General features: G+C 42.2%; 1 long non-coding RNA gene across 1 annotated transcript; it reads left to right on the forward strand.

Annotated features, from left to right (window-relative positions):
* Positions 1-5,755: 5,755 nt before the first annotated feature.
* LOC123361978 lies at positions 5,756-10,539 on the forward strand. The gene is made up of 4 exons (XR_006576304.1): positions 5,756-5,786; positions 7,089-7,183; positions 8,369-8,750; positions 10,138-10,539. It is a non-coding gene; the product is annotated as an uncharacterized LOC123361978 (long non-coding RNA).
* The last annotated feature ends 351 nt before the right edge of the window (positions 10,540-10,890 follow it).

A 10,890-nucleotide genomic window follows, 5' to 3' on the forward strand; every position in this document is an offset into this window, starting at 1 on the left:
TATCTCAATAGTGACTGAACTTTGAAGCTTGTAACATGACATGTAAACAGTCCTTACTGAGGAGTATCGCTACAAACAAGGCAGTAGAAATATTAGCTGAGGAGCTCTGAACCACTGATAACACTGGTCTACAATTTTTGAGAAGTCGTCTGCTTCAGAAATATAAAATGTGCTATTTATTATGTATTTTGATGTGCTGAATTCAAATATGACAATTAAAACAACTGATTGGCTACTGTTTCTAAGATATTTAAGTTTTTACATTTTATGTCTATGTATATTGTGTAGATAGTAGAATTTTAATCATAAATTGTAAACCCAGGTCTTTTCATGTGTTTATGGTTGCTTTACATGATAATATTTCACCTGTCCTGTTTATGTAACACTTTAAAAATCAGCAAAAGGGTTATATAACTCAAATTTATTATGAAACAAAAGGCAAAAAACTATTATGTACATAGTTTAGTCCTATTCAGTGTCTACTCGGTGCTTCTTGGCTTGTCTCTTGTATTCATTAAATGGAGCATCTCTTGTCACTGTTCAGCAATAGTCTGCAAGCATTGATGGGCTCCATTTGCCCTGATAGAGTTTCTCCATTGTTGCAATGTCCTGGTGAAATCGCTCGCCGTGCTCGTCGCTCACTGCTCCGCAGTTCGGTGGAAAAAAATCTAGATGAGAGTGCAAAAAATGTATCTTTAGTGACATGTTGCAACCAAGGCTTTTGTATGCCTTGAGGAGGTTTTCCACCAACAACCTGTAGTTGTCTGCCTTGTTGTTTCTGAGAAAATTTATTGCCACTAACTGGAAGGCTTTCCATGCCGTCTTTTCCTTGCCACGCAGTGCATGGTCAAATGCATCATCTCGAAGAAGTTCACGAATCTGAGGACCAACAAAGACACCTTCCTTTATCTTAGCTTCACTTAACCTTGGAAAATTTCCACGGAGGTACTTGAAAGCTGCTTGTGTTTTGTCAATGGCCTTGACAAAGTTCTTCATCAGACCCAGCTTGATGTGTAAGGGTGGTAACAAAATCTTCCTTGATTCAACAAGTGGTGGACGCTGAACACTTTTCTTCCCAGGCTCCAATGACTGTCGGAGTGGCCAATCTTTCTTGATGTAGTGGGAATCTCTTGCACGACTATCCCATTTGCAGAGAAAACAGCAGTACTTTGTGTATCCAGTCTGCAGACCAAGCAAGAGAGCAACAACCTTCAAATCGCCACAAAGCTGCCACTGATGTTGGTCATAGTTTATGCACCTCAAAAGTTGTTTCATGTTGTCATAGATTTCCTTCATATGGACTGCATGACCAACTGGAATTGATAGCAAACATTGCCATTATGCAATGGCATTATGCAATGGCAAAACACCTTTAAGACTCGTCTTCGATGAATCAATGAACAGTCTCCACTCATCTGGATCGTGAACGATGATGAGGGCTGCCATCACACCATCAATGTTGTTGCAGGCTACAAGATCACCTTCCATGAAGAAGAATGGGACAAGATCATTTTGACGGTCACGGAACATGAAAACCCTAACATCACCTGCCAGAAGATTCCACTGCTGTAGTCTGGAGCCCAACAGCTCTGCCTTACTCTTGGGTAGTTCCAAATCCCTGACAAGGTAATTCAGTTCACCTTGTGTTATGAGGTGTGGTTCAGAGGAGGAGGATGGGAGAAAATGTGGGTCCTGTGACATTGATGGTTCAGGACCAGAAGTTTCATCCTCTTCCTCTTCCTCGTCTGACTCAAGTGAGAATGATTCTGGTGCATCAGGAACCGGCAGTCCTTCTCCGTGGGGTACTGGGTGTATAGCTGATGGAATATTTGGATAATGCACAGTCCACTTTTTCTTCTTTGACACACCTTTCCCAACTGGAGGCACCATGCAGAAGTAACAATTGCTGGTATGATCTGTTGGCTCTCTCCAAATCATTGGCACTGCAAAAGGCATAGATTTCCTTTTCCTGTTCAACCACTGGCAAAGATTTTTTGCACAAGTGTTGCAGCATATGTGTGGGGTCCACCTCTTGTCCTGATCTCCAATTTTGCAGCCAAAATAAAGGTGATAGGCTTTCTTAACCAGAGTGGTTATACTGCGCTTTTGTGATGCAAAAGTCACTTCACCACAAACATAGCAGAAGTTATCTGCACTGTTCACACAAGTACGAGGCATCTCTGCTCACTTTGGCTAAACAGAAATGTGTCCCTTTGCAAAATCAAACACTGACAAATAAGAGAGCACGACACTGTATGATTTCTAGAGCTGATATAGGGCAATTTGTTCAGCAGAGTGATGTAAGCTTCATTATGATTGCATCATCCATGACTTCTAGGAATAACATGATGCAATTCATATCATGTATGACGCAATACCAGCTTCAGATTGCATCATTCATTGTTTTGCCTAAAAAGCAAGTACTGTCCAAACCCAGTCATAGATTTATTCATAGATCCAGTCAAAGCTGTATTTAAATTGGTTTAAATTGAGATCCCTTCCCTTTATAGGTTTCAGAGTAGCAGCCGTGTTAGTCTGTATCCGCAAAAAAAAAAAAAACAAAAAAAACAGGAGTACTTGTGGCACCTTAAAGACTAACAAATTAATTTTAGCATGAGCTTTCGCGAACTAAAGCTCACTTCTTCGGATGCATAGAATGGAACACACAGACAATAATTCACTTATCCTCCACTATTCCCAAGTCAAGGGTTGTATATACTGACCCAATAGCATATCTTGAAAACTAGAGCCAATCAACAATTTTAAGCATCATTTTATTTCTCAGTGACCCAGAATTAGTAAAATTAGACTACATTTATTTCAGAAGCATTTTGGCTGTAGAGCAGTGTAACAAATCTTGGAAAACTGGGGAAATTCCAAAACACTGAAGTACTATGAACATAATTCCAATATTTTAAAAGGGTAAAAGGAATGACCCAGGGAACTATAGCCTGTTTAGGCTGTCATACCTGGCAAAATAATGGAATGGTTAATCTGGAATTCTATCAACAAAGAATTAGAGACTAAAAATAATTAATGCCAGTCAACATAGCTTCATGGAAAGTAGGTCCTGTCAAACAAACCTGTTTTTTTCACAAGATTACAGGTCTGGTTGATGAGGGAACTATGTTACTGTAACATATTTGGATGTATCCAAGGGATTTGACTGAGAAGCACATGGCTTCTTGATTAAAATATTTTTGAAAAAATTGCATTGTATGGAATTAACAGGGCACACATTAGAAGGATTAAAAAACAGCTCAATGATGGCTCTCAGAATGTAGTTGTGAATGAGAAGACATCAATGAGTGGGAGATTCTTGGCTATTCAATATTTTTATCAATGATCTAGATGACAATATAAAATCCTTTGCTAGATTAGCAGCTAGTAAATGATGAGAAGATCTGGTTACTATTTCAGAATGATCTGAATCACCAAGTTAAATGGTCACAATCCAACAAAATGTGTTTTAATACAGGCAAATGCAAAGTAATAGATCTGAGAACAAAGAATGCACATTATATGTACAGGATGGGAGACTGTCTTGGAAAGCAGTGACTCAGCAAAGGATTTAGGGGTAATTGCAGACAACTGACTCAACATGAGCTCTCAGTGCAATAATTTGGCTAAAAGGTCTAATGTGATCCTCGGATGTGTAAAAAGGAAACTATCAAGTAAAATAGGGAAATGATCTTGTCCAGGTCTGTTGTCTGCACATCAAGAAGGATGAGAAATCCTGCAGAGAGCTCAAAGGAGACCACAAAAATGATTCAGGGGTTGGAGAATAAGCCTTAGAATGTGAGGCTTAAGAACTCAATATATTCATCTGATCGAAGAGCAAGTTGAGGGGTGACTTGATCACAGTGGATAGGAACATACATATAGAAAAGAGATCTGAAAGAAGGGTTTTTTTCAGTCTTGCTGACAAAGGCATAACAAGATCCAAAGGCTGGAAGTTAGGTAAATTCAACCCTGAAATGCAATTTCCTAGCAATGAGAGTGATTAAACATTGGAGCAGTTTACTATAGGAAGTGTTAGATTCACCAGTGCTTGAAGTCTTTAAAATGAGATTATATATCTTTCTAAAAGACCCATGCTTTAATTCATTTTCTGGGGAAAATTCTTCGGTCTGTGTATGTATACATGATATTAGATTAAATGATCATGGTGATTCCTTCCGGCCTCAGAGTCTATGAATCTATGAAAATAATTATTCATATGTGAGTGAATTCATTGATTGAATGTACAGTAGTACATTCTGTAAATTCTAAGGGTCAGACCCTGACCTCCACTTTGGCTGTGTTAAGTTGTTCCACCAGTGCAAAGTAGCCATAAAGTAGCCAGTGAGAATTCCCCTGGCATGGCAGAAACATTGAGTGCTGCCGGGCTGGACAGGTTTCCCCTCCATTACCTCGGTCCCATCCTTCTGCCACCCCGATGTGGCTGGGGAAAAGGGAACAAGACAGAAGCCTTGGAGCTCTGGGAAGCTGGCCCAGTTTAGAGCAGTTCCAAAGTTGCTTTAACTTGTGCCTTGGGACTGAACAATGCCCAATAGCCCCAGGAATGGTCACCAGTATGAAGATTGCTGGAATCTAGCTTTGTATTTCACCCTCCCAATTAAGATGTTTAGGCATAGAAAATCTGGCAAATGCAGCTATTGATCATACAATTCCTACCATTTCTTCTTTGATTAAGTCTTTCCTGTGCAGAAGGAATATTTTTTCCAACTAATTTCTTCAAGTAAGTTAAAGAAGACAGCTCACTCAGTAGTACATGCTGTGACTTTCTATCGAGGAAGGTGTTAAATCATATCCAACACATTTAGTTCACCATCAGAGTTGGAATAGTGCTGGCTTGGCATTCACTATGATGACAGTTTACGGAAGTTCAGTTCATCTCTCCCTCTCTTGTTTTGGACATGAATCACAGAGCACTTCACTGTCAACGCATTACTCAAACCATAAGAGATGATTCCTAGCAAATATGAAACACGGTAAATATTGTAAATTTGCATAAAAGAAGCACTATTATCTGAGATTACATCACAAAGAACTGGAAATTATTTTATATGCTAGTTGGAGAAAACCAGCAAGCATAGAATTTGGCTTTTTAGCATTAAGAGCTTGTGGGGAAAAAAACAACAACAACAAAGTTATCATAACAAGATCCTGCTGTTCTCTTAGCTAAAGAAACATACTGTCATTTTTCCCAGTGATTTCTTTTGTTCTTGTTGTATGGTTTGAGTTTATTAAAATATCCTAGGGGTAATTCTCTCTGTGCATCTGTTATTGGGAGCCAGAATTTTATGTTTTCTAGCAAAAACTGAGTTAAAATAAGAAAGATTATAAACATTGGTAGCTAGGGGGATAACCAGTCTCATTACAGGGGTACTTCTAAAACAAAGAGATTCTTGTCGTAACTGCCAGCTGGTAGCCAGCTACAAAAGTGTGCAGCCAGTTGTCAGCAGTCTTACAATTAGTGCTTGATCTGAAACCCGAAGTAAGACCTTCATAGTCTGTAGGAAGCAAGGGGTGAGCTGGAGCCGGTTCGCACGGGTTCGCACGAACCCGTTGTTAAATTTAGAAGCGGTTTTAGAACCGCTTGTTAACTAGCTTCCCTGCGAGGGAAGCTTTGATGGGCTCTGCCTGGGAAGCCTGTAATTCCTCCTCCCGGCCGCCGGGGGGCGCTGCGCTGTGCTGCGAGAGCCATGTGAGCTGCCTCCTGGCCCTGTTGCTGCTCCTGCTCTTTGGACCTCTGGCCCTGGGGCTCCGGCTGCTGCTGCCCCGTGAGTCCCGGGCTGCCTCCTGCTGCTCCCAGCCCCCCCCCCCCCGTGTGAGTGTCTGCGCCCCTCCCCCGCCTTGCCTGCCCCCAGCCAGCCACAGCCACCCCCTGCCCCCAGCCCCAGCCCCAGCCAGCCCCTGCCCCCTGCCCCCAGCCCCAGCCAGCCCCTGCCCCTGCCCCCAGCCCCAGCCAGCCCCTGCCCCCAGCCCCAGCCCCAGCCAGCCCCTGCCCCTGCCCCCAGCCCCAGCCAGCCCCTGCCCCCAGCCCCAGCCAGCCCCTGCCCCCAGCCCCAGCCAGCCCCTGCCCCCAGCCCCAGCCCCAGCCAGCCCCTGCCCCTGCCCCCAGCCCCAGCCCCAGCCAGCCCCTGCCCCTGCCCCCAGCCCCAGCCAGCCCCTGCCCCCAGCCCCAGCACGCGCAAGCCCCTGCCCCTGCCCCCAGCCCCAGCCAGCCCCTGCCCCCAGCCCCAGCCCCAGCCAGCCCCTGCCCCTGCCCCCAGCCCCAGCCAGCCCCTGCCCCCAGCCGCCCCCAGCCAGCCCCTGCCCCCAGCCGCCCCCAGCCAGCCCCTGCCCCCAGCCAGCCCCTGCCCCCAGCCACCCCCCGCCTGCAGCCAGCCCCTGCCCACAGCCAGCCCCTGCCTGCAGCCCCTGCCCACAGCCACCCCCTGCCCCACCCCCTGCCCGCAGCCAGCCTCTGCCCGCAGCCACCCTCTGCCTGCAGCCCCTGCCACAGCCACCCCCTGCCTGCAGCCAGCCTCTGCCCACAGCCGCCCGCAGCCACCCCCTGCCCACAGCCACCCGCAGCCCGCCCGTCTGCATCACCTGCCCACAGCCAGCCCGTGTCACTCCCTGCCTCCAGCTAGCCCTGCCCCACGCCCCTATCTGCAGCCAGCCCCACATCCACTGGTGCCCTGCAGTTCCCAGGGCAGTAACCCTGCACACGTGCTTTAATGAGGGGGGGGCAGGGAGCAGCTGGGACCCACACATGTGCACACCCTAGAGTGACCAGACAGCAAATGTGAAAAATCGGGACGGGGTGAGGGGTAATAGGAGCCTATATAAGAAAAAGACCCAAAAATTGAGACTGTCCCTGATCACCACCCACACATGTGAAACGGAGCTCATTTCTAGTTCAGCCCCATCTTTTTAAAAAAGAACTTTAGGTAGGGTTAAAATACATCTGTATTTTCCTGGACATGTCAGGCTTTTTGGTTCTTAATCACCTCCTGGGAAAATATGGACGTATGGTAACCCTATTGGTACAAAAAATACATGCTGTCGCACATCCCTTAAATCAGAACTTTTTATAGGGAACCCGTTGTTAAGATTTTGGCAGCTCATCACTGGAAGCAACACAAGCATGGAAGCTAAAAATATGACTTCCTGTGCCAAGTCAACAGAACTGGTGAGAAGCTTATGTAATCTTCAAGGATCTGTTTGTATTACAGCTCATAATAGATTGTATGATGGGTTGTAACTAGGAGTAATGACATTAAACTAACATAAGGAAAATGTAGGCTGAATATCAGCCTAATAAGTATCTGGACAGCAAGATCTCTGAGATCATTGAATAGTCTCTGAAGGGAAGCTACATTGCTTGGGGCTTCTTGCATGTCTGAAGTTAATGACAATTCAAGATTGTTGAACAGGCTCAATTGGAATGATGTAATCAAAGATTATCAGCCAGAGATTAGTATAGCACTATACAGACTACAGAAAGAATAAATACATTACCACCCCGGATGTAAGATAATGAGCTGGCTCTGTGTCTCTTCTTCACTGTAACTGGTGGGCTGCACAATTTCATACCTCAGCTGAATTCCAAAAATTCTGTCATTATATAGGGTTTGTAGACAGAGTCCCCTGTTTGCCAAGAATACTCTCCAGCACCCATATGTTCTGATGTCATGTCTTTTGATATACATACATTCTCAGTTACCTGATGGATGTGTGATGGCATGAGAGGACCAATGTTCTTCAAGATAATATCTCTCAGTGAGTCCTTCTTCCCCCATAGTCATTCTTCCCTATTGATTCCCCAATAGGAAATGTCTTCTGTAACAATCATCCCTCATCAATCTCCCAGGTTTATATAAGCTTATGTAAGCTATATATATATAAATATATATATAATGTGTGTGTTAAGGGGATGGTTTCCAATAATTTCTGGAGTTTTATAGATATGGCAGTCTATAAAAGGATTATTAAATATAGCCTAATGTACAAAATTCCTGAATAGGGTTACTTACAGGTTAAGAACAAGTGGTCTGGGACTTAGAATTCATAGATTCTAAAGAATAGTTAATATATAAAATGAATAAAATATACAAAAATAACTGAAAGGGTTAATGTTTACTAACAGGTACTAACAAGCTTCTTAAAAGAGGAGTAGATAAAGCACTAAAAATGTATTATAGGGAACAGTCCTGCACTGACAAGAGATGAACAAGATGGCTGAACAGGTCTTTTGTATCTCTGGTATCTATGATTCTGAAGCTCAGTAATGAGAGATAGTATGTTAACTTTTAAAGTGATATTCTTTTGTATTCTGAAAAACAACAAATCAAAATCAAATTTTCTCAACTTTCAGAATTTGTCTGACATAAAAATACCTACAAGCTGAAAACATCAATTTAACATCAACCGTGAGTTATGAACACTTGAAAATGTCAGTGACTGATGATACTGCATTTATTCATGATGCTGATGAGCTGCAAAAATTGAGTATGTGGTTGGATGCTCAAATTTCATTCACTCTGCATATTGAGGAATGTGTTAGAAAAAATGGGATGGATTCACTGAGGATGCACCTGAAGAGAGGGTTGCAGCACTTGAAAATGTTCACAATTTCACTAATACTACTGGACTTGAAACTGTCTAGCACTCCACAAGAACACGGTCAGTGTGTATCACTGCCGCAGTCTCCACTAGCAGAACTCACAGTTGTCTTCTCCTAAGAGATATCCATGAAGGTAGGCAGCAGTGCACTTGTGGCCTGCATTCTCCTGGGGTGAATACTTCCATGAGCACAGCTATCATTATTGGTACCTAACTGCAACTGTGTAACTGAATTTAACTCATGTATGATAGAGCATGATATCATAGCAGGTCTATCTCTCGATTCCACTTCAGAAAAGGTGTATATTTTTAACAAAAGTATTCCTTTTAATGATTATTACACAACAGAGCTATTATAATCTTAGAGATTATGATTCCGCAAAGCATTTATGCATGTGCTTAACTTTAAACACACGAGTAATCCCATTGGCTTCAGCAGAGCTACTCATATTCTCAAAATTAAACTCACAATTAAGTTATTTTCTGAACTGAGACCAGAATTATGAGGACTTATCAGGAACAGTTTGTTTACCATCTCAGCATTCCTTTTATAAGGACACATTAGCCAGCAGATTGTCTTTTCTTATGCAACAAAATTGGGTGCCTTTATTTTTGTACCCACTAAAGTACATATGTTCCACTGTATGTTGCTTTCATGTTTATTTCAGAAACTTCATCCCACTCATTAATGTTTGTTTGTTCATTCTCTTAGATCTTCATGATTATTAAGATCAAAAGATGTTACTTGAAAGAAGATTTAGTAAACTTTCCATTAACAGGAAGTCAACTTCTGCTTGAATGTTGTTGCGGTTTGCTGTTTTAAAAACAACAAACAAACAACAACAACAAAGAAATGCTGCCAGCATTTATTATCAGGGTCTCAAATTTTAGTTATATTTAAGGAATTGGAAAAATGTATGCAAAATAATAATTCCCATGAAATGTCACATGGGATGGATAAACTTTCGCTACAGCTAATGGTTACGACCCTGCTCCTATAAGCTGTTCTGCGTGGCTGTACCCTTGTGCCCATATAGATGATCATTAATTTTAGTGGAACTCTGTATGAGCGTAGGTAGTAGCCTGCATGGAACAGCTTGTCAGATCAGGGCTTGATGTATGATTTCTCTTTCCCCACCTTAAGATATCTTAAGAAATAAAACCATCCTGATGCATCAGGGGACTGCTTAAAATTAAAGCTATGTTGTTGAACACATGAACTGAATACCCAAGAATGTTATCTTTCATTATACTTGCCCTGAAATATAACAGCTCTTAGTTCTTTGTTAAAAATATTTTTTTTCTGTCAAATAATAAATAACACCGACTGCATTGGCCTTCTACTACACAATATGAAGGGTTATAAAATGGAACAGAAATGTGCCCATAACCATAGATGGCCTCCAGAGCTGAGACTTTTCAGCATATTTCTCCCTGCTTTTGACACTGTGGAGTGTGGAAACAGCCATTGGGTTGTGCCTTTACAGATATAATTCTTTTTTTTTCTTCTTTTTTTTGCAGAGTCCTCCTGAAGTGGTGTGAAAAGGAAAATGGCTGAACTGCTGGTGCAGAGTTGACAAACTATTTTTAACTCTGTTTCAGGAATGAAAATGAGACTGAGGCTTGTGCTGAAAATGATTTCACACTCTTTATACTAATTAAACCATTTTCAAAGCCAGTTCAAGGGAACCAGTGCTATCAACCAGTGTCAGCAATGGGTTAATTTCCTGGTGTAGATGAAGCCTTTAATGTAAGAGATTGCTGTGAAGAAGCATACTCTGCTCTGGCGAGCCCTAGTTGCAGGTGATTGTAACTCAAAGGAGTTCTGAGGTATCCAGTGAACAATTTCTGCTAATGGATACAGTAATAAAAAAATCATGAATTTGGCTGGCAGTTGGCAAAATAAATAAATAAATAAATAAAGAGGGCTGTATTTGACTGATAATTTGTTTGCCAGGAAGAATTAAACCAGGTTTAATGATCATCTAAACTGGATGGTTTTGAGAACTTTATCAGTAATTACTGCTATAGTTGCTCCTGCATTTACAGTTGGATACCTTCTGTTTTCAGCCTCTTCTGTGTCATGGACACAGACAGTTCTTTTGGCCTGATAGCAATAGATATTTTTGGTTTAGATGAACTGGTAATGCCAGGTGTTTTCCCAGATGTATCCTATAGCTGGTCTTAAATACTGCTTACATAGTTATTTTGGTCATTGTGATAATGATGACAATTATCCATCTCAGATATTATAGATACCATAAATCATGGGAT

The sequence above is a fragment of the Mauremys mutica genome, chromosome 1 (genome assembly GCF_020497125.1).
Source record: "Mauremys mutica isolate MM-2020 ecotype Southern chromosome 1, ASM2049712v1, whole genome shotgun sequence".
Taxonomy (NCBI): domain Eukaryota; kingdom Metazoa; phylum Chordata; order Testudines; family Geoemydidae; genus Mauremys; species Mauremys mutica.